This window comes from Megalopta genalis, chromosome 5 (genome assembly GCF_051020955.1).
Source record: "Megalopta genalis isolate 19385.01 chromosome 5, iyMegGena1_principal, whole genome shotgun sequence".
Taxonomy (NCBI): Eukaryota; Metazoa; Arthropoda; class Insecta; order Hymenoptera; family Halictidae; genus Megalopta; species Megalopta genalis.
The window spans coordinates 3939059-3964583 of NC_135017.1; the positions used below are offsets into that span (position 1 = coordinate 3939059).

The 25525-nt window shown below is 37.9% G+C and overlaps 1 protein-coding gene and 1 long non-coding RNA gene across 4 annotated transcripts in view; one reads left to right on the top strand and one right to left on the bottom strand.

Annotated features, from left to right (window-relative positions):
- Nucleotides 1-14496, bottom strand: part of LOC117217497 (uncharacterized) — a 288454-nt gene extending 273958 nt beyond the window's left edge. Inside the window, exon 1 of the long non-coding RNA XR_013033409.1 lies at nt 14258-14496. This is a non-coding gene — a long non-coding RNA (uncharacterized LOC117217497). The remainder of the gene's footprint in view (nt 1-14257) is intronic.
- LOC117220062 (protein cortex) overlaps nt 1-25525 on the top strand; it is a 58254-nt gene that overhangs the window by 11054 nt on the left and 21675 nt on the right. The window lies entirely within an intron of this gene.

The window sequence follows — 25525 nt, forward strand, 5'->3', positions numbered from 1 at the left end:
CTTTGCCACAATAAAGTGCATTATTTTATGTGTATTGAAATGTATTCATTTTAATTCTTTGCTATTCGTAAAAAGACAATGGGACATTATGTTGATCTAAAGAAAATGATTGATATTTAAATTGCCTTTACAATTTTCATAACATTATGACAATTTTTATCTTCATCAATTGCGAAAAGAGAAGCCAAATACAATTTTCTTCCTTTCATTAATAACTCTGCTAGATCAACAATAATTCATTGACATTTCAAGTTTCATTTTAATATTCTCATTATTTTAAATTGCAACTAGTCAATGTTGACATAAATGCGTAAATTTCGCGGTCTACTTTTTATATTGTAAGAGGTTAAGTTCAATAGACAAAAAAATCTCGGATTCTACAACCCTAATTGAAACCTAGTATTTAATTCAGTACAAAACCATAATATTCATGTCATATAGTATTTTAATTTAACAATTCGAATTAACTTAATGATTACTATATAGATATAATAATAGATATGATAATATAGAAATAATATACAAATGGACTTTTAACTTAACAATCAGTTTATGTATTATAGTAATCCGACATATTCAAAGTGATTTAATCTTTAATGTGTACATATGTACACTGCTTAAGAAAATTATAGGGTAGAAACCTTTTGGATGAAAATCGCCCAAATTTGACTGACGATAACTCTGCGAAAAATCATCGTATGTGGATGACTTATTTTTAACTTAATGCTCGAAACCTCTACTGCAAGACAATGTTTCTAGATTTTAAGTTTGACGTGCCCTCACCACTGTAACCCTTTAAATGTGAGGCCATATTTGTGATGTTGAAAATTGTCAAGATCGACGAAATGTACAGAATTCGTAAAATTTGTTTTAAAAACCGAGAAACATTCCTGCAATTTTTTATTCGCAAAATTACGGCACCTTAAAGTAACCCCCGAAGTCCGTGCATTTCGTCGAACTCGGCAATTTTCAATGTGACGAACACAGGGTCGCGTTTAAAGGGCTACAGTGGCGAGGTTGCATCAAACACAAAATACATAAAGATGATCTAAAAATAGAGGTTCCAAGCTGTAAGTTAAAAAAATAGTCATCACCCTGCTACGATTCTTTGCGGAGTTATTGTCAGTCAAAGTTGACCAATTTTTATTCAAAATTTGTCTACGATATGGCTTTTTTTTCTTAAGCAGTATATTATATAGTATATTATATTATATTAATTGAATATTAATTGAATATTAATTGAATATTTAATCTAATATTTGAACTAAATTCTCAAATGGTTATCAGTTTAGAGGAAAAACAGAAGCTAGCGAAACATCAAAGTCGAAAAATTGTCTTATCTCATTCAGAAGTCCACATAATTTATAATAGCAATCTCAATGTTGACTCTCTCTCTCTCTCTCTCTCTTCCTCTCTTTCTCTCTTTCTCTCTTTCTCTCTTCCTCTCTTCCTTCCTCTCTCTCTCTCTCTCTCTCTCTCTCTCTCTCTCTCTCTCTTTCTTTTGACAGCCAAACATCGCCGACCTCCGGCCCACTGTGCACCGGGGTAGTAGGTCCGACCACGTGATCGACGATCCGTCAGGATGATCGATCGCCGAATACAGAGATATGCTCCACCCGACGGAATGCTTCGATAGATAGGAACAAAGAGAGAGAGGGTGCAAGAGGGAGAGAAAGAGAGAGAGAAAGAGGGGGAGAAAGAGAGAGAGAGGGAGAAAAGGGAGAGGAAGAGAGAGAGAGAGAAAAAGAAAGAGAGGGAGGGAGAAAGCAAGAGAGAGAGAGAGAGAGCGAGAAGGAAAGAGAAAAAGAGAGAGAGAGAAAGATCTTCTTATTTCAGGCTGCGACGAACACACGATTGCCGATCGCCTGTCGCCGGTCAACTGTCATCTATCTCCTAGCTGCCGGTGACCGGCGCGGCGCGGCGGAAATAAATGGGTTTTCTCCATCGAGCGGATACCGGCGCGTTATCTGAGCGAGCTCATATCGATGTTTCTGCATCAATGTTCCGTTTCAGGTCAGCTTTCCTAAGCTGTATACACCTATGGCTCTGGTGGCTCGATGGTGGTACCTCTTTTATTCGTGAACCGCGAGATCCTTCGGAGAGATCGAAAGTCCCAGTCAGGTTTCAATTAGTCGATTAGATTTATTTATGGACGCCGGGATGCGTGATGGCTGGTTTTCTGGGTTGTGTCGGCGCTCTGGGTACCGTGAGACTTCGCTGACACTGTTCCTCTCGGTTGGAAACACCGTTGGGATTGTTATTAACGATTATGGGGATTCCCTTGGATAAGCTTGGTGAATTGCGATCTTGTTTCGGGTAACTTTGGGTATATTTTTGGTGAGACAGTCCGTTGCGCGATCTTACTGCACGGTTGTAATTATCTTTTGGCAATATACGCGGATTTTTTAAGGATGAGTAAGTTAAAATTGAGATTGTTATTGTAAATTGTGTGGACTTCTGACTCAGATAATATGAGGGACGATTTTGTTTGGGGTAATTTTAAGATTTTTAAATTATTAAACGATTAACAGTTTATTGCCGGATTTTTATGTACTGTTGTAACATCTTTTGACAATATATTCGAATTTTTTAAGGATGAGTCAGTTAAAATTGAGATTGTTATTGTAAATTGTGTGGACTCATGAATGAGATAATATGAGGGACGATTTTGATTGGGGTAATTTTAGGATTTTTAAATTATTAAACGATTAACAGTTTATTGCCGGATTTTTGTGTACTGTTGTAACTATCTTTTGACAATATATTCGAATTTTTTAAGGATGAGTAAGTTAAAATTGAGATTGTTATTGTAAATTGTGTGGACTCATGAATGAGATAATATGAGGGGCGGTTTTGTTTGGGGTAATTTTAGGATTTTTAAATTATTAAACGATTAACAGTTTATTGCCGGATTTTTGTGTACTGTTGTAACTATCTTTTGACAATATATTCGAATTTTTTAAGGATGAGTAAGTTAAAATTGAGATTGTTATTGTAAATTGTGTGGACTCATGAATGAGATAATATGAGGGGCGGTTTTGTTTGGGGTAATTTTAGGATTTTTAAATTATTAAACGATTAACAGTTTATTGCCGGATTTTTGTGTACTGTTGTAACTATCTTTTGACAATATATTCGAATTTTTTAAGGATGAGTAAGTTAAAATTGAGATTGTTATTGTAAATTGTGTGGACTTCTGACTCAGATAATATGAGGGACGATTTTGTTTTGGGTAATTTTAGGATTTTTAAATTATTAAACGATTAACAGTTTATTGCCGGATTTTTGTGTACTGTTGTAACTATCTTTTGACAATATATTCGAATTTTGTAAGGATGAGTAAGTTAAAATTGAGATTGTTATTGTAAATTGTGTGGATTTCTGAATCAGATAATATGAGGGACGATTTTGATTGGGGTAACTTTAAGATTTTTAAATTATTAAACGATTAATAGTTTGAAAGGTGAAAAAGTCAAAATTATGATTGTTTTATATGGATTTTCTTGAATGAGGTGGATGAATATTTTGTTTCTTGGGATTTTCTTAATTAATGAATAGTGAAATTGTTTATTATGGGATTTAAGTGCACAGTTGTAACAATCTTTTGACTCTATATACAAATTTTTCGAAGATGAAAAAATCAAAATTGAGATTGTTTTGTATGGACTTTCTTGGATGAGGTGGATGAGGTTACTTTGTGTCTTGGATCTTGAATTTTTTTAACTAATAAATTGTGAAATTGTTTATCGTGGTACTTCAGTGTACAGTTGTAACTGTTATTTGACTATCTCTATCAATTTTTTAAAAATGAGAAAATGAAAATTCAGATTATTTTTGACGAATTTGTGAATTCTTTAATAAGTTAATCCGAAGAGCGATTCTGTTTTTGATTGAATTTGATATTTATTAATTACGAAATGTAAAGTCGATTATTATGAGACACTAATGTATAGTTGAAACTGTGTTCTGACTCACCAATTTTAGAACTATGAAGAAGTCAAAATTGAAACCGGTACCTGTGACTGATTAAGTCGAATGCTAAAGAAGGTACCCGAAGGGGTGATTTTGATTTATGATATTTTTATGGTGTTTTAATTATGATACAATGAGTCTGGTCATTGCAAAGCACAGTTTTAAGTAATTCTGACTAAATCCACAAATTTTTCAAGGACGAAAACATTAGTATAAGTATACTCAAGTAAGTACAGTTTTTTTCTCCCTAATTGAGAGAGAGAGAGAGAGAGAGAGAGAGAGACGCTCACAGATTGCGTACAAAAATGAACAATTTGGGAAGAGGAGAGCCTTGCGGCTCATTTTTATAGTTACCGATTGACAACAATTATAAAAACGAGCCGCAAGGTTATGTCAAATAATCGAATATTCGTATCTCCTCTGCCCAAATTAGTCCATTTCTGTGCACAATCTGAGCGTCAATTAGGGAGAAACACATTTCAAAGTTTTGATTTTTCACGCGGAACATCGAAACGAAATTTGGTAGAATTTAAACGCGTTCGGCACGTGTAGGTTCGTTATTATAAATTAGTTGAATAAGATAAACAACGTAAACAATAATTCTATCATGCGGAATCGTACTCTTAATTTTCAAACTAAATGGCAAAATTGATACATTTAAGTGCGTTCTCTTTAAACATTTTTGTTTTAATTTTGAAATGCCTGCAATTTTGTACAAAAATGTACTATTGCATTTGGGAGAGTTAATTAATTGATTAATTGACAAGAATTATTCGTATAATATATAGAATGAAAGCAGAAAAAATTCCCCAAACTGATTTTTATTTATTAGAAATAAATTATATTTATTAGAAATATAAATGGATCGCGTACAGAATAGCAATCGGTTACTATAAAAACGAGACGCAAGGTTCGAATAATCGTATCTCCTCCTCCCAAACTGTCCACTTTTGTGCGCGAACTGAATGCGAATTAGGGAGAAATTACTGTACAATTTGAGCGTCGATTAGGGAGAATTTACTGTAATTCTATTCCGACTGAGAACTCTGCGGATATTTTAGTACGAATTATAATTAAACCGAGTAACATCTTGCTATAGCTGTTAACGTACGTTCGTAACTTTGTTTCGGCTACATAGGTCGTAGACTGGCTTCTTTGTAAGGGGTTACAATAGGTCAAATTTTTCAAGCACAACGCTGCACGTGTCCGTAACAAGCGATCGATGAGAAACGAGCTCACTGACCGCTCCTAGCTCACGCGGCTATCATAATGATCCGTTCCGATGATCGGCCGGTCTAAGACCCAGGAGGAATGGTAACTATCAATTCTAATCAGTCACGATTGCTGATCCTCGTCAGTGTTAATCAATTCTCCAGATACTTGTTACCGGAATATCGAAAGTTTTCTCGGCAATACACTGGCATTTTTAGAAAGGACACATTTTATGTAATATTTTGGCATCTTCGAAGATGCAGTGGCGTGAATACAGTAAGTTCTCCCTAATTTTCCTTTAGCTTCTAAACAAAAATCGACAATTTGGGAGGTGGAGATTATTCGAGCCTTGCATCTCATTTTTATAATTGTTGATAATCGCTAAATATAAAAATGAGCCTCAAAGCTCGAATAATCGTATCTTACAACCTTGTCCATTTTTGTTTACAAGCTGAAGGAAAATTGGGGAAAATTTACTGCAGCTATAGACTCAAAGTAATTTTTACAATTTTTGTGATATTTAAGCAGATACTTAATGAAACGTCATATTTGTATATTTTTAGATTACAATTAATAGATAATAGAAGTAATACAACTTTTCTTTTCGATTAAATATCAGAAAAAATTTAGAAGTTAGTTTGAGTTTATAATTATTCGCAGCACACGTTCACGGTCTCCTTTAACTGAAACACCCTGTATATTTGGAAAGAACTTAATAAAATATTATATTTGTATATTTTTCAATAATAATTAATATATAATTATAATAATCATAGTATTATGGTGTTGTATATAATGTCTATAATAATAATAATAATTACTATTATTATAAAAAATAGAAATATACAAAATACGATGTTTGAGCCCACAATTATGCACTCCATTTTACATATTCATGAAGTTTTATCATCACGTTTGTACCTCATATGTATGTGTGTTTAGCGTGTGAACTTCATTTTCAGAGTGTATATGTATATAGTGTGTGTCTCGAGACAGCACAAATGATTTGTTTCATCGACATTTACGTCTTTTTGTATCTCAAAATTGTCCAGCTTTCGACACAATTTCGATGCACTAATCACTGAACAGAGGCTCGTTGTGTAAAATAAAAACGCAGGAAACGTGGCTTCAATGCAAAATGATTTCCACTGTTAATAATTTACTGGTACAATGTAAACTTATGTAATCGTGTAATGTAAAATTAGTAATTTGTCGTCGATGTAGCACTGATTCCATTCTATTATCCTATTTATTGTTACGTTAATGTCACATGAATTGTTCCACTGTATTTAATCGAACATCTTGCATTCATTAACTGAGCCAGTTCTGTCAGCATCAAAAGTTACAGTAAATTTACAACGCGTACTATTCACCCTACACGAACAAAGATTTTATTGAATTATATTTAGTTATGCGAATAACTTCAATACTTTTCACTATTTGAACTTTCAATTAGAACTTTTATTCTCAATTAACGAATGTACAAAATATGTTCTCTCTTTATGAGATTTCTGCTGAGATTAACTGACACGATTCAACTCGGTAAAAAACAATAACAATTAGAAAAAGAAAAGAATATGTACATTATCGCACGCCTTCACGATTAAATCATATCAGGTAGTGAATAAAGAACTACTTGCTAGATTGATTTTTGTATTCAACCTATTTGTCGAAAATCAGATTTTTTAAACTGCGCAGGATATTCCTCCCCCGATTATCCATTAAAGATTTAAATAATGAAGAGATCGAACAATGCACTCTGATCTTTCATTGCGTGTTTTATAAAATTAGACGCTTGCAATTTCTGGAATCAGATGCGCGCATATTTCTGGTGTCGTCGATGCGTTTCTACTGGAACATTTTCACTGGAATTGTCGAAGTCCCGAAACGAGTGAAAATTCTCGTGCTCGAAAACGAAAAAAAGGAGAAAAGAATCAATGTAAACGAAGGACTTGTCCGCGGACGCGGCGTCAGTGGCGCGAACTATTGACTGAGAAAACCCGGGGGACCAAAGACAAACGAGGACGAACGGACGGCCCGGGATGGGGGCAGAAACGCTGGTAACGACCAAGACCCCAACGGTGCCTCGTTATCACCGCGGCGCAGCCGCCAGAAAACTGCTATCGAGGCACAAAGTTATTGCGTAGTTAAGTGGATAACCTAAGGTCTAAATTGCGACGGGAAGCAGATCTGCATTTGAATAGTGGAGCTAAAGGATGGCCTGCACCGTCGAAACGGGCCCCCGCAGGACGCGCGGTCAAAGGACGAGAGAGAGAGAGAGAGAGAGAGAGAGAGAGAGACAGATAAGAGAGAGACAAGAAGAGAAGGAAATAGAGAGAGAGAAAGAGAGGGAAAAAAGAGAAAGAAAGGGAAAGAGAGAGGGAAAGAAAAAGAGAAAGAGTGAGAGAGAAGCAGAGAAGGTGAAAGAAAGAGAGCGAGAAGAAGAGAGAGAAAGAGAGTGAGAAGAAGAGAGAGGAAGAGAGCATGTAGAAGAGAGAGATGAAGATAGCAAGAGAAAGAGAGAAAGCGAGAGAAGCAGAAAGAGAGAGAAAGAAAGCGAAAGAAACCGAAAGAGAGAGCAGAGGTGAGAGAAAGAAAGTGAGAAGAAAAGAGAGAGGACGACAGCAAGGGAAGGGAAAAAGAGAGAGAAGCAGAAAAGCAGGGAAGGAGAGATAAAGAAAGCGAAAGAGAGAGCAGAGAAGGTGAGAGAAAGAGAGCGAGAAGAAGAGAGAAAAGAAGAGAGAAAGAGAGAGAGAAGTAGAGAAGCAGAGAAAGAAAGAGGAAGAGTGCGAGAAGAGGATGAGAAGCAAAGATGCAAAGAAAGAGAGAGAGAGAGAGAGAGAGAGAGAAGCGGAGAAGTAGAAAAAGACAGTGGAAGAGTGCGAGAGGAAGAGAGCGAAAAGCAGAAAAAGAAAGAGGAAGAGAGCGAGAAGTAGAGAGAGAGAGAGAGAGAGACCGCGAAGGAGTCACTTCAATCAAGGAGCAGCTGCCCGAGAGGAGGAGCACAGGTAGACGCGGGAGAAAAGAGTTGTGAAACGGGTAAACACGTCCAAACATCCGAGGATGTTGCAGGATATTCTTGTCGAGCTGGAAAAATATAGGACGTAACTACAGCACCACTGCGATTTTCAAGAGCTCCGAGCATTTATAGGTTACGTAAAAACGGTTTATCCAGAATTTATAAGTAAAACACGAACATTTGTTCATCACAATTGATTTTGGCGGCGTCGATATCGGTCTCATTCGAGGCAGTACACATACAAAGTCAATTTTTCTCCTCGATAACTGTTGCAAGTAAGCGAAATTTAACGTCCCGAGTTTCAATGTAAAAGTCATCATATTGCAACTTCGTGAGGAAGGATCGTTCGATGATTTACGTTAGTTCATTTTACAGAGTGAAGTAATTACAACATCCTAAATGGTTTTCCTTTCTAGGACACTTTTGTAATGAAAATCAATCAAAAGGAAATATAAGGGTTTCATTTTCTGAAGAATTGAAAATTCAAACGTCTCAAGTTGCAATGTGAAATATTGTAATTTTTTGAACAAAAACTCTTGAATGATGTACCTTAGCTTGTTTTGAAGAGTGAAGAAAGTACTTACAACATTCTACATCGTCTTTCTTTAAAGACACTTTTACCAGGGGAATCGATCGAGACAGTCGAACAGTTTTGTTTTCTGAAAAATTAAAAATCCAAACGTCTGGAGTGGCTACATTAAATTCACCATATTCTAACTTTTTGAAAAAAAATAATTGGATGATCCACCTTAGCTCATTTTAAAGAGTATAGTAATTACTCATAACTTCCTAAATTGTTTTTTTTTATGTGGAAATTTTTACAAGGGGAATCGATCGAGACAGTCGAAGAGTTTTGTTTTCTGAAAAATTAAAAATCCAAACGTCTGGAGTGGCTACATTAAATTCATCATATTCTAACTTTTTGAAAAAAAATCATTGGATGGTCCACCTTAGCTCATTTTAAAGAGTATAGTAATTACTCATGACTTCCTAAATTGTTTTTTTTTATGTGGAAACTTTTACAAGGGAAATCGATCGAGACAGTCGAACAGTTTTGTTTTCTGAAAAATTAAAAATCCAAATGTCTGGAGTGGCTACATTAAATTCATCATATTCTAACTTTTTGAAAAAAAATAATTGGATGATCCACCTTAGCTCATTTTAAAGAGTATAGTAATTACTCATGACTTCCTAAATTGTTTTTTTATGTGAAAATTTTTACAAGGAAAATCGATCGAGACAGTCGAAGAGTTTTGTTTTCTGAAAAATTAAAAATCCAAACGTCTGGAGTGGCTACATTAAATTCATCATATTCTAACTTTTTGAAAAAAAATCATTGGATAATCCACCTTAGCTCATTTTAAAGAGTATAGTCATTACTCACAACTTCCTAAATTGTTTTTTTTATGTGAACATTTTTACAAGGAAAATCGATCGAGACAGTCGAACTATTTTGTTTTCTGAAAAATTAAAAATCCAAACGTCTGGAGTGGCTACATTAAATTCATCATATTCTAACTTTTTGAAAAAAAATCATTGGATGATCCACCTTAGCTCATTTTAAAGAGTATAGTAATTACTCATGACTACCTAAATTGTTTTTTTTTAAGTGGAAACTTTTGCAAGGGAAATCGATCGAGACAGTCGAAGAGTTTCATTTTCACAAAAAATTAAAAATTCAAACGTCTCAAGTTGCAATGTAAAATTCATCATATTGCAACTCTGTGAAAGAAAGATCGTTCGACGATCTACCTTAGCTAATTTTAAACAGTGAAAATTCTACTTTACACACCAAAAATCCTTTTCCTTTCGTGGATACTTTCGCAAAGAGAAAAGATCAACGAAAAAAAGCGTAACTGTTGCTTTTCTAAAGAATTTGACATAGAAACGACCCGTTAACCGCGCACAATTCTGTCCATTGTGAGGTCGTGAAAATAAATCGTACATAAATCTGCCTCGGCTCGTTCGGAGCTACGATTTCTCCACTGCCAACTTCCCTTAGCCGTTTCTCTCCCGTATCTCTAGGGTAACCTCTATTCTAATTTCTCCTGCATAATGGAAAAAAGAAACCTGTTCCAACCCTTCCCATGTATTCTGAATCTTGAACAATTTACGGCGTCGTATAACGTTTAATAAAACGGACTGCGTTCGTGGCAGCGCGCGAGGCGGCAAGAAACCAGTGAACCCTGCACCGATAAAAACCCAAATACCGGGCGCGTTGTCACACTTCAGAAATTAGTTAGGCCAAGGAATGCGTATCGGCGACCTTGCCTCGCTCGGTCGGAGCAGTTTCGCCGATAAATTCATCGAGCGCGCCCCGGCTTCGAAAAAGCCGGCTTAATAGACTGGAAATAATAACGATAAACTTTAATTTCCTGTTCCACTCGAGACCAGGTATCGACCTCGCGTTATTTGCCCCGTGGTCCCGCGAGAAGTCCCAGGCCCGCTCGCCTCTGATTACGATACGATAGAGGCGGAAGGTATCCCCGATAGAAAGAGTTTTTGCTAATCTGATGATCTTGATGACGCAGGGTTCGGCTGTTCGCCGGTATCATATTTGAAAATAATCTAGAAAAGGACAAGCACGGAATGCTGTATCATACCTGCCAGCGATTGATCAACAAAGATGACTCGTTACTACCGTCGACAGAGCGATCCCGCAGGATGGGCCGCCACTTTTATCGAGATCTTATCGGCGGCCATTTATTCTGACGAGCGGACACATATGCAAGGAAATTTCGCTTTGAGCCTCTCCGTCGACCACCGCCGTTTACCGCATTCTTTCCGCTGGTCCTGTTTGTTGCCTATAACTCGCCAACAATATTGTAAGACCCGCGTAACGTTCCTTTTGTAATCACTGAATACGAGGAAACACATTTCGTTTCGCGTACACGACAGGACGTGTACGCCAACAGATCTTCGGATAGAGATTTACGCTGATTTTTAAACGCATCGCGTTTCATTTACTTCACGTCTCTATGTTGACTTTGACTTCGGCGATTTTTTTTTATTATTTCTTTGGTAAAATGACAGAATTTTCACTTCGTTTGTATACGGTAGAACTCTGGTCTTTAAACTGAGCTGAGATAGATTAGTTTACGATTCTTTTTTGCGAAGTTATAATAAGTGGAATTTTGAATAGCCGGTGGAGATGTTGCAATTTAAAATTTCGATTCTTATTGCAGAAGCGGTCTAGAAAGGAAAACGATTAATGTATTCGAAGTAGAGTTTTCACTGTTTAAAATGAGATAAGATAGATCATGCAACGATTTTTTTTCAAAAGGTTACAATTTTATGTAGCCACTCGAGACATTTAAAATTTTAATTTCTCAGAAAATGAAACTCTTTGTCTCGATCGATTTCCCTTGCAAAAGTGTTTTTGAAAAAAAGAACGAATTAGGATATCGTAAGTACTTTCTTCACTCTTTAAAATGAATTAAGGTACATCATTCAACGATTTTTTTTCAATAAATTACAACATGATGAATGTTATATAGCCATTCGAGATGTTTGACTTTTTAATTTTTCAGAAAATAAAACTCTCCGACTGTCTCGATTGATTTCCATTGAACAATTGTCCTAAAAAAAAAAATGATTTAGGCCATTGTAAGTACTTTGATCACTCGTTAAAATGAGCTAAGGTACATCATTCAACAATTTTTTTTCAAAACGCTACAATACGATAAATTTGATATAGTCAGCCGAGACGTTTGAATTTTTAATTTTTTAGAAAATGAAACCCTTCCATTTTATCGATCGATTTTTATTGCAAACATGTCCTCAAATGGAATTCAATTTAGGAGGTTGTAAGTAATTATTCTACTCTTTAAAATGAGCTAAGTTAGATTATTTTAAGATTCTTTTTCACCAAGTTATAATAGGTGAAATCTTGAATGACCAGTGAAGTTAATTATATTATTATATATATGACCAGTTAAGTTATTACATATATTATATATTAGTTATGTACTAGTTAGATATAACTAGTTATATCGAATAATCCTATATCATCCTCCTAAACTGTCCATTTTTTTGTTTACAAGCTGAGCGACGATTGAAGAGACTTTACTGTACAGCGTCGCGGTTTGTTAAAATCCATAGAAAGTTAGAAAGCGCAGATAAACGCAGCGAAAATTTGTACGATTATTTTCGTAATACTGTAAGCTTTCATACGAAACAAATCCGATGTCAAAAATATTCTACTGTTTTCATAAAATCCTTCTCAAACTTTCAATTATAATCATCTTTGTATTGCTTTCACGTTAATTAAAATTTGCCTAAAACCATAACTCAAAAAATAAAATATAGGTACTGTAACTCCGGAAGGATTCGGCCAGTGTAAATATCTCGAAACGACGACGCCATATGGCGTTGTGCTAAAAGTCGGAAAACACTTTAATAAATTGATTGTTGATCACTTATTTCAATTACCGCGAAACTGTATGCTAATCTTGTAAATTGTGTTTAAAGTTTTAGGCAGATCTGCACGTTTTATCACTAATATATATTGTTAGCAATAATTGACAGATAGACAAGTATATTTACACCATTTTAATTTCAAGAGATATATTATGCATAAAACTACTGTATAACCTCGATAGTACGCATATATTCATTTCTACTTTATATTAAAAACGCGATCTCATCCGTAATCCTGACATAGGATTAATTGTTCCGTCCTCCAACGGAATTTTTATTCTTCCTCTATCCGGTTTTCTTCAAAGCGAATTTGCTTTCTTTTCAAGTTGGGAACAGCTTAATTTCCAAAGAATTCTGTTCGACTCAGCCAGACAACGTCCGTATTTCCACAAACGAGTACAACTGTTATGGTTCGAAAACGCGGTAGGCAACATGCAAACATTGTAAATAGTTCAGAGAACGTTAAAACAAAGAAGAACAATGGAACTATAAAGAACTATGTTTCAATTAAAAGGGGCAAGAATGTGAAGAAACGTAGAAAACAGTTGGAACAAGTATTCGACTCGAGCAGAGATAATCCAGTTTTACATGAAAGTGGCACGTCATTAGACGAATGGAACCAAAATGAATGCGTGAGATGCAGAGAGGACTATTTCGAAATCGCGAAAAGTGACGACTGGCTTAAATGTGTGAGGTGTAGTCGTTGGTATCGCGAGGGATGCTTTAATCATGAGAATTTTTGTAATTTATGTGGGAAGCTGAAGAAAAAATAACACAAGAATTGCTCTTTCTTTTTATTTATAATACTTTATATGAGCTACAGTCAAGGTTATTTTTCGAGATCGCTCTCATCCGTAGTAAGTGGACGTTCTAACCCGGTTATACGGGTGAGATCGTCCACTTACAGTATTTTTGTTTCTTGCTTGAAAATGGTAGTATATATTTCAGTTTGACGCAAAATATTGTACGATAAAATTCTGGAAAATTCTGGAAAATATTGTACGATAAAATTCTATAGCAATATGATTCTTTTTTCGAAAAGTGGTCGGACTCCCTCGGACTTACCCTAAATTGACTGGATAAATTGCAAGAGATAGATATACTAAATTGTCAGTTAATTCCTTCATTAATCCTTTCAATGGATTAAAAACAATAGATCAACGTTTTCGAATTCCTTTAATCTTTATAATATTCTAAATTATAACAATTCTGCCATAAATGTATAAACAAACATCCCCGCCACGAGTCTGACTCGTTGAAGTACGGCAAAGGGTTGCCGTCAACTTTGACATAAATCCTCGTGAATCCGCAGCCTACCCCTCCGCCAATGATTATTTTTAAGTTTGTAAAGCAGCACCCGTATCTATCTTTAATTTGTAATTCGCCCGCTGTTGCCTATAATTGCCTATTTATATGTTTTTTCTATCGATATAATTCGTTCTCCACTTATTTTTGCAGACATTGTCTCTTAGTACATATTACATGTTCATGTTATATGCTCATGTTATATGTTATACATCTCATAGTTGCATGTCTTAAATGTATTTGGCACTTAGGTGCGTGGCTAATAATTCTGTACAGAGTTATACGGCGTTCGATAGGGAAAAAGAAACCCGAAATCTCGGGAAAACTTACCAGTAAACCTGGAAAATCCTCCCATGCCGACTGCAGCACAACTCGCCGCGACAAAGACACAAAACCTTCCTGAAAGTACGATCGGAGTCCGGCTCGTCGCGAAGAGTCAGTGTCTGGCGAATCACAATCCGAAATTACGGTGACGGTCGCACACATAACCGCGGGCACTCGCGCACACACATTCGCACACCTGCCGATCCTTTCTCCCGAAAATCGATGGAAAAGGAACGAGAACTGAGGTGTAGAGAGAGAGAGAGAGAGAGAGAGAGAGAGAGAAAGAGAGTGAAAAAAGGAAAGAGAAAGAGAGAGAGAGAGAGTAGGAGTGAAAAAAGAAAGAGAAAAGAAGAGTAAATGAGAGAGAAAGAGAGTGAAAAAAGGAGAGAGAAAGAGAGAGAGAGTAGGAGTGAAAAAAGAAAGAGAAAAGAAGAGTAAATGAGAGAGAAAGAGAGTGAGAAAAAGGAAGAGTAAAAAGAGAGAGAGAAAAAGCAAAAGAAAAAAGTGAGTAAAAGAGAAAGAGAGAAAAGAGAGAGAGAAAGAGAGTGAGAAAAAGAGAGAGTAAAGGAGGGAGAAAATGAAAGAGAAAGAAAGAAGGAGAGAGCAGAAGAGAGAGAAAGAGGGAATGATAGAGAGAGAAAGAGAGAGAAAAAGAAAGAAAGAGAGAGAAGGAGAGAGGGAAAGAGAGAGAGAGAAAGTGAGTGAAAGAGAGTGAAAGAGAGAAAGAGAGTGAGAAAAAGAGAGAGTAAAGGAGGGAGAAAATGAAAGAGAAAGAAAGAAGGAGAGAGCAGAAGAGAGAGAAAGAGGGAATTATAGAGAGAGAAAGAGAGAGAAAAAGAAAGAAAGAGAGAGAAGGAGAGAGGGAAAGAGAGAGAGAGAAAGTGAGTGAAAGAGAGTGAAAGAGAGGAAATGAGGGAGAAAGAAAGAGGAAGAGAGAGATAGAGAGAGAGAAAGAGAGAGAAGGAGGACCGGCGGCTGTCCCTCGCCCACGTGCCGGATTTTCGTAACCCGCGACGCGAATGACCCGTGACGGACCCGCGGTGTACCGGTTCGTTTATGAAACCCGACACCTCCGCCATTAAAACCGCATTACACGCTGCTCGGGTAACACTCGACTCCAACCGGAAGCCAGCACCTGTCGTTCGAAGGGACTCTGGCTAATATCACTGCACGTCCATTTTTCAGAATCCTTCTTTCGCTGCGCGCCTCGTTGATTACGTGCATCAAAGTCGGGCTCGGTCGCATTAGTGCTCTAATTTGTGGGATAAGCGAGTCCGGAGGCTCGTTTCGTCTTATCGAGTACTCTAATTCGAGCGTAAACTCTGAAGGCTCGTTTGGTCTTATCGAGTACCGTAATTTCGTAGATAGATGACTCTGGATACGCAATTTGTTCTTATAGAGTTCAGAGCCAGTTTGTTGCCTCCTAGCGACTAACATCTAGTACTAAATGTTCGGTTAGGGTATCTGAACATAGGCCAGCTAAACTTAGGCTAGCTGAACTTGGGCTAGCTATACCTGGGCTAGCTAAACTTAGGCTACCTAAACCTTGGGCCAGCTGACGTGGTTGTTCTCCACTTCTCTGCCTCGCCTTTTCCACGATTTTTCGTTGTCTAACTTTTTCATTTTTTATTGCTGGCGATCGTACACTAAGAGATTCAGTTTTGCCAGCTGGACATAGGAGCTTCCTCTTTTCTTTTCGTAACTTGCTCATTCTTAATGGCAGCAGCGATGATACGCTAAAAGCTCTGCTACGCTAGCTTGGGTTAGTTAAACTGTTTCGCCTCCATTTCTTTGCTTCCTCTCTACCATGATCTTCCTTTTCGTAACGTACTGATTTTTAATGGCAATATGGTAGCACATTAAAAGGTTCAGTCAGCTTAGTTATGTTTAGGGTCTTGTACCGACGGTCCTCCATTTTTTTGCTCCTTCTTTCCTGTTAGTTCTTTCCTTTCGCAGCTCGTTCAGCTCTAGGGATGGACAATTTACTCGGCTCAATCTTTCTGCGATCATCAGTTTGGATTCTGGGAATAGCAATCTTCAGGTTCGAGGCCTATGTTAATGACTGAAAGGTAACCATTTCTTATAAATTCGAGGAAGCTGACTTCTACGGGCTATAGTACTATTTTTCTGAGGACAGTTGGCTCCTGCGAGTTACAGAAGAACAACTTTCCGTAGGCTGCTGATCAGTTCGCTATCATAAGCTGTTCTGACTGCTTTGTGCTCCAGAACAGCAATCACTTCATTGTGTAGGATTAGCAGGCTGCTATAGACACCTTGCTTCGTGACATTGCAGAGCAGCTAGCTTCCATAAATTGCAGGATAACTACCTTTTTTCTCCATTTCTCCATTTCTCCATTTCTCCATTTCTAAGTACTCCGTATCTACATCTACAATGCTACTTTCTATAATTCCAGAATAGCTACTTCCGACAGTTTTATGATAACTGCTTTCATAAACTGTAAGACAGTTACATTTCGTAGCCAGCAGATAAATGTCGTTTCTAGGCTGCAGGAACGATATCTAATCATCTATTTTACAAGATATCGGCCTAATTGCCCACTTTGGCAGATAATCGTGCGCCTTGCTGGATACCCGTGTTCTATAAACTCTAAGACAGCTACCTAATCGTCCACTTTGAACGATAGCTATCTCCTGGAGACTACGTAGCATAGCTACCTTTCAGAGTCTAGGATAGCTACCTAATAAGTTGCGCCGTGGATACCTAATCGCCCACACACAACTGATCAGAAAGCACCTCTGATCCTCTAAGAAACTGGAATCCTTAGTCCCTGATCCCTGAGAACCTAGAATACCAGTCCAGAAGTCGCTATAAGCACGAATTGGTGTCCCGTTCCTATCGGCCCAAGTTGGACCATTCAAACTCGCACTTGGCACCTGGCTGTCGTGAACCATACTAGGCCTGTCATAGTCCTATCATAGTCATAGTAATTACCCATCGTAGTCGCCGATCAAAACCAGATGACACGAATTGTCGACTATTCTGGCTGCTTCATTGTTCAGGTTCGTCAAAGACCTCGAACGGGAAGATTTGCTTCTTCGAAGCTATTTCGCCTGCTTCCAGATCCTCTCCTCACAAAGGATAATCGCGGTTGGACCGTCAAGTTGCCGCCAAATGCTACCTCACTGTGTCCTGCTCGAGGCACCCTAACGTCTTCCGAAGTTGCGTTTCTCCTCTTTCGCTAGCCCAACAGACCCTCGTTGCACAAATTAGCACAATCGTTTGATCAATAACTATCTGAAGCGTCAAATAGCTACTTGAACAGCTCACTATGTCTCTCTCGAGACAGACATAGTCGCGATCCCCTAATAGCGTTCAATCTACTCTCTTACTAAGATACCTTCGTCATGCTCATCTAAAACTGTCCTATCCGCTGATGCTCTTACGACGAGTTCGACCACTCGGGGTTAAATTGAATACAGTTTTCCGTCTACCGATGGCCCTGCCTAGCGTCACGTTGACGTCTCCTGATGCGGATGCCGCCAGCTGGCGTCCGATTCAATGTCCTTCCCATGGCATTGCGTGTAGCATCTTTCTTAGCAGTAGCAAATCGTGATTGGACCCGAGTCAGACCTCGACAAGGCGTTAACGCACACTCGTTGTATTCCATTTCTCACTAAATCCCTCGGCAAGTGTCCAGCCTACCGACACTTTTCAGCCTCTTAGCATCGCTAGGTCCCCTCTAAAACTGCCTCGTCGCCCTTTTCCTCAAGCTTAATCTCCTCCGTCCATCTCTCGGAAGACACCCTGACGGATCTACCGATTCAGTCGACGCCGGATATCTCGGAATGTCTCTTCGCAGGTGTCCCGTTAGTAGATCCTCTTCCGCTACCTTAATCCACGTATCACTGGCCGCTGCTCACTCGATCCTCTGCTACCTCGACGGTTGCATTCGTTGTACCCTACCTGACCAAGGGATTCTGTCTCGACCATTCGGCCCTGTTTCGGCCGTAAACCCTGTCCTGGCCACGGATCCTCCAAGCTGTGTGCGTCGGGCGACCAGCGACGACGCGTTTCGGAGGATCGCACGAAGCCGGAAACGCGAGCCCGGAAGCGCGGGAGGGTCGGCAGGGTGAGACGACCTTGCTCTAGGACAACGTCGCTCCTCCTCGTCGGGGCCTCGGCGGACGACTGAGGGCTGGGACCGCCAGGCCCCGGAACCGGGGACCCGACACGCCACGATCCGCTCGAGAACTGCACCGTGTTCCAGGACCAGTTCGGCCGCTTCACTTGGCTCCGGAGATAGGATGCCGTGCGTGGTTGCTCCTCCGATCCCCCTCTGCCCTCCCGGGCCCCGGTTCGACCCCTCCGGGACCCCTCGCGCGTCCCTCCTACAGTGGGTCACTCTTTCTCTCCCTTTTCGCGTCTCGCTCTGCCACGTCTCTTCCTTGGTTCCCCGCCCTCCTTGCGGACCGCTCGCTACTCTCGCAAAACCCCTCCTTACATCACTCGAAGAGATCGCCCCCCTTTCGATCGCGTTGCCCCCCTCGCGTGCGCCGCGAATCGCTTCTGCCGAGTTGACTGTGGTCAGGATCTCGAGCGCACCGGAATTCGGTCCGCGCGCATTTTCTGGCATGCCAACCGTACCAGATGGGACTCGCCAGATCTTGTCCGATCGCCGCGAACATCGCTGATTAACACGATCCAGCCGCGATGGAGTTGTGCCGCGGCTGGACCGACGCCGAATCTGCGTCGATCCCTGATTAATCGATCGGACGTGATTCGCTGGCAGCCGGAAGAGGCTCGTCGGTTTTTTGGATTCCGGGGGATTCGGGCTGGTGTTTGTGATCGTGATGGGCACCAGGATTGTCGGGAGTGGCGTGTCGAGCAGGGTTATCCTTGGCTGAGGATCTTCGTGTAATTTGAACGTTGTTTGCTCCGGTCGAGAGAAAATATGTCGACACTCTTGGTGTACTTCGAGAAAAATTTGTTGAATGGAAAGCAAATTCAGTGGTATGATGAAAAGTCTCACATGAATTGGAGCGTTTATTTATAGAAAGTGGTGCAAATCCATTTTGTTTAAGTTATGAATGAAAAGGTTACGCTAAATTTTAAGCGCAAATTGTATGTTTTATTTTTTTTTTAAATGAACTTACACCACTTTCAAAATAGATGATCCAATTATCTACCGTGATGTAATATATAATATATAAAAAACAAGTGATGCAATAATATAATTTGCTTTTTATATTCGTGACGTAATACTTCGGCATATAATAACAATTTAATTTTACAATTAAGAATATGCTGGCTGTCCAACTTGATATTACTACTATCTTCATTGACGTCATTATTACCGATTACAACGTTGTTAAGGCTATTTTAATTGATACTACTACCATTTTGATTTACGTTATCATTAAATTGCTGATCGTTTTGCAAATCAATAATGTTCTGTACCCATTGCAAATAGTAGGAGCCCAATACAAAGTTATTCTTTTCTTCGATCATTTTAGTTAGCCAGGAATAATATCTCCATATTTTTAATTCCATTTAATCCCTTTGCCATTTTAAAGTGCACATGCTCAATACTGTTATAAGTGCATATGGTTTCAAAGACAGCTAATTCTGATATTATGAACGTTGTTGTAAGCTGTTCTCTAAAAGACCTCCGTAGGTCCACTTTGTTTTCTAAGATCAAGTAACGTTCTCTAATACGATTCAATTTAACAAAATTCTGCATTATGAAAATTATAAATCTGTCTCGATTAAAATTTTACTGTATATATTTTATGACAGAAGATAAATTTCAATTTCAATTTTTCACGATCACACTAACTACGTCCTGCATTTATTTAATACGCGAAACGTCGGTTCATTCGAACCTAAAGTATAAATATTATCATTATTCTATCCAGATCCAAACATTAATTTAAATTTCCCTATATTTTGTTAACGATTCACAGAAAAACTAGCCTGTTTAAAAGGATCATCTTAGAAAATATGTTGGAAAAATTCATCGATAAAGTTGTATAAATTGTCCTAAGCAAACTGAGTCGTGTCTTCTCATTCATGGAACGCTATATTTTCGTCTGAAAAATGATTTCGCCGAATTAGAATCGTGTTTCGGACAATTACGCGTTCTCTAAACCTAAGCGATCCGCGTGAGCATAGTTCTCTATCGGTGAATTCCCCGACGGCAGAACGACGACCGTAGCACGACTGCCAAGCTGGGCCCCTTCCTCCGCCGCTTTCCCTGCTGCCAATCGCGTCCTGGGCCCCCCCTGCGAACCTGATGGCCCATCCGGGGCCCAACCTCTTCGCGTTCAACGGGAGCCAATCGTCGTGTCTAACGTACGATCTAATGTCTCGGGTGCAACCGGTGTCGAAAGTAGAGGGAGATCGATGCCGAGACCGTACCTGTGTCCGTCCGAACGTACTATGCGAACGGAGAAAATTATGCTACCCTGAATACACAGTGGATCAGTCATCCCCTACGCATGTTCTTTCGTGTCCCATGCTTTCGATATAATTACCATCGTCTTAAATTCGGTAACTTTATATGAATTTTATTAAATCTCGTAATATTTAAGGATTTATATCGATTTTACAAATTTTACAATATGTAGCAGAATTTACAGTGATTTTCTTCATTAAAATTGTCTTAAATTCGGTAACTGTATATGAATTTTATTAAATTTCGTTATATTTGACGGATTTATATTGATTTTAAAAATTTTTACAATATATAGAAGAATTTATATTCATTTTCTTCATTAAAATTGTCTTAAATTCGGTAACTTCATATGAATTTTATTAAATCTGGTAATATTTAAGAATTCATATTAATTTCATTAAATTTTACTGTACATAGAAATATTTATATTAGATTTTCTTGAGTTTTGTAATATATTAAAATTAATATTGACTTTATTGAACTATACTTTATACACAGGAGTTTACATTGATTTTATTCAGTTTTATAATATATTAGGATTAATATTGTTTTTACTAAATTTTATGATACACAAGAATCTATATCTATTTCTATCACTTATATAAACTGTGTAAAATTTTCCGTATTATAGAATTTCCGTTGCACAATTACACAAGACTGAATGATTACACAGGAATTTCTAATAAAATATATAATAAATATATAATAAAATTGATAACTTCATATATACAAAATCAGAGAAGAGGACCATTTTTTTAAATAAAAAATAAGACGAGTTCATTACTGTTATTAGTAGACTGCGGATCTTTATGCAGAATAAAACTAATCTGCATCGATTGTACAAAACATTCTTCAAAATATTTTTCCATCTAGCAGTTTCAATAGATTGAAAGTAGTGTGGGAATGTTCTTCAATTTACCCGATGTCTTCCCTAATCTGCATTACATTTACCTATTTAATTTAGTTGTTAATTTAATTATTAGTCTGCGGATTTTCATGCAAATTAACCAGTTAGCTATGGCGTCTCCTTTTCAGAGCGCGAGAATCAAGCGACGACGAGTATACTCGTCAAACACAGAGTAAGTACCGTTGTTAATATATTCGATCAAAAAGATGGTTTTATTTTATAGAATTAACAATTCTATTACTAATATTTACTTATTCACTTAACAATAGCATATACTACATACATAATAAACGAAAAACGCAGGAAAAATCAAATACTTGTAACAGTTAAAAATTGAAATTTCTGCTGTAGAGTGATATCCAGCAAAGCAAGAAACGATCCGTAATGGTACTTTACACGTCAAACACCAATATCGTGATACTTACCTAACCTCATTTTTATAATAATGTAAACACCTTCGTGTAGGATACAAAATATTCTAAATGTCTTGAAATTTCAGAATATGTTTTTGTTTTCACTAAAATTCCAATTTAAATAGCCAGTGGTCGCTACTTTTTACGCGCGACGAGTATATTCGTCGTGAAACAAAATACTGCCACTTCTCCGTGACGAGTATACTCGTCGTGACACAAAATTCTACCACTTCTCCGTGACGAGTATACTCGCCGTGAAACAAAATACTGCCACTTCTCCGTGACGAGTATACTCGTCACGAGACAAAATACTGCCACTTCTCCGTGACGAGTATACTCGTCGTGACACAAAATTCTACCACTTCTCTGTGACAAGTATACTCGTCGTGAAACAAAATATTGCTACTTCTCCGTGACGAGTATACTCGTCACGAGACAATATACTGCCACATCTCCGTGACGAGTATACTCGTCATGACACAAAATACTGCCACTTCTCCGTGACGAGTATACTCGTCGTGAAACAAAATATTGCTACTTCTCCGTGACGAGTATACTCGTCACGAGACAATATACTGCCACATCTCCATGACGAGTATACTCGTCATGAAACAAAATACTGCCACTTCTCCATAAGGAGTACTCTCGCCACTGTGAGCAATTAAGCAACGCGAGCGATACGTGTTTGTTTCACATTTTGTGAAGCGTAGACCAGCCGTAATAGGTGCCTTAGTCGGTTTCCCCCAGCGATTGTACGGAAAGCAGAAGCGAGGGAGGAGTAGGCCAGGGAGCGAGGAGCAATAAATCGCGACAGGGACGATTTAAATGCTCGATTATTCACCGTTATGGCGGCGGGAACGGCCTCGGGGCAACGCCATCGTAACTCGGAATTAGGATACCACCTCCCTCGGTTTCCCGTTTAAAGTATCATCCCGGAAATCCTGCGCCGCTGCCCAAGGATCAGAAAAAGGACCACTCGCGCGGCATAGCGATCTCCCGGCATACAACCATGACGTCCCGAGACCTATAAATACGGACTTGCGCGGTTGAAAACGCAAGTTCGCTCGTAACTTATGGCGCGCGTTATTTAGCACGTCGTATTTAATTTTAGCGTGCTTTTAAATACCTTCCCGACGCTCGCTGCGAATTTGTAATAAAGAAGCGATGCTTTCCTTTTTTAATTAGCTTCCGGGATAATAAGATTTGTAAGAGGCGGGAACGCAGTGAATGCATACTTTGACCGCAGCGTTTAGATTCAATGCATATAAATGGGTGTAATATAATATGTAGATTAGGGCGGTAGAGGGTTTAATTATGGTGTTCTAAAGTACGATGGTGAAACGTATATTTATGAAATTCTGGTTACAAATTTCAGTTCATTCAACGTTTTCACTTGGAGAAATTACTGTATGTTCTCAGCAGAAATTCTAATTCTACACAATTCTTTTAGGGATATTACGAATGGATATTAAGAATGAGAAGATCTATTTTTAATGGAAAAATAAGTTTCATCGACGTAGTTTATAATAATATAATAACATCTTTGCTTACAACAGAATATCACAAAAACTAAAAGAAATTCATTTCTTAATGGAGAAATAAATTACATAGATGTAGTTTATAATAATATCTTCATTTGCAACAAACGTTTATTAAATAATATAATATAGTAGGAAACTTTTGCATGGCTGCTGTAGAAATGAAAAGAAATCCATTTTTGACAGAGAAAGAAATTTTATTGACGTAGATTATAATATCTTTACTTGCAACAAACGTCTACTAAACAATATAAAATTTCAGGAAGTCTCATCAATGTTTTAGATCGAAATTTACAGAAATTATTTTGTAATAATTACATTTTAATGTCAAGCTTGAGGAAATTGAAAATGTCACAGTACACGATGTTTGTATAATTTATGTATAACTCAAAATCGAGTTCCTGTTAAAAAACAAAGATTAGTGCATATTCGTACAACGTAAGTGAACACAAACACATGAAATGTGTCCAGTAATTACTTTTCTAAGAATTTAACAATTCACTGTGCAAAGTTTTAGAAACTCAAAACTGAATGGACGTTCCTGTCAACAAGAATTAGCAAATATTATCTAAATATTTGCTGCACGATCGCATATACAAAATTTCAGAGCGATACGTGCAATAGTAATTTTTCTCTCAGTCATAAAATTTTATCAAATTAAAAATGTTATTATTGTGTATACAGCTTTAGTACATATTAATTCTAAGTTATATAAAAAATTATACATTAATTTTATACTTGAAAATTAACGGTTCAATCATCGTTGGCACGAGTGAACGACATTTTGGAACGACATCGGCAACACGTTTTTTCTGCTATTAATTGCTCCCGCAAGGATCTACCCGGTGACACGATTTACTCCGCGGCCATTGTTTGCGTTACAAAAGCCGAACGATAAATCATAGGACCGTTTTTGTTGCAACCGACCGTTGCAAAAGTACTCTCCGCACTCGCAGTAACCTCATGACAAGGTGTCCGGTTGCTCAATTCGCCGCGAAATTTATTGCCGCCCGTGCAAAATAACACGTTACGGTTTACGCGGTGCTCCAGTATCGAAGTTACCGGGACGCGGCCATTCACGGCCATAAACGATGCAACGGAGAAAAAAATTAACAGTCTAACATATATAACCCGGGAACAAAACCTGCGGCTTAATTATCTGCGGGAGAAGGACGGAAAATTGAAAGAAAAAGTGAGGAGGGAAAATCGAGTAATTATGCAGGAAATGAAACGTTTCGTCACGGCCGACTTATAGTTAATAATAATAATTGCATAGGACACCGGGGCACGCGGAACTATACCGTGTTCGAACAATAAAACTGACAATTCAGGTATCCGGCGGAGGCAATTAGAAATAAATATGAACGCCGGATAATTAGAACAGCGCATAGGGTGGCCCGATCGACGAATGTTTAAGTCGCATATTTGTTAAAACGATTATTCACGAATTATTTTTATTATTTTATTTATTACTTTATTTTATTATATCCAGTTCTGATGTTAGCTGCTGGGATTTTTCTTTCTTTTTCTTTCTTCTCTTTTGCTTACTCTTGCGATCTTCGGCAGATTTTAACAATCTTGCAAAATTTATTTTACATTTTTACATCTGGCGATATAACAAGAATTTAATTGAGAATTTTCTTATCGATATTTCCACTGTTTTAATATTTTTAATTTACTTTGCTATTTTGCTGCTTCGGTTTTTCTCATCGTGCTGCATTCTTTTCTCTATGTTGCTAGTTTAACCCTTCGCTACCCTCGAGTGGTGACTCCGAGGCGCCACTGAAAATTTGTTACATCGCGTTCCAAGATAATTTTTATATTATAAATGTTTACATTTGAAAAATTGTTAATAATGTATGTAATTGTTAATAGCGTTGTACTAGTCGCGAGACTCGATTTCATATGCATCAAATGCACTTTGTTGTATAAAAATACCCTAAGTCGGAAAAATCATTTTAGATTTAAAATTATTTTCGAGTGCGAAGGGTTAATATTTT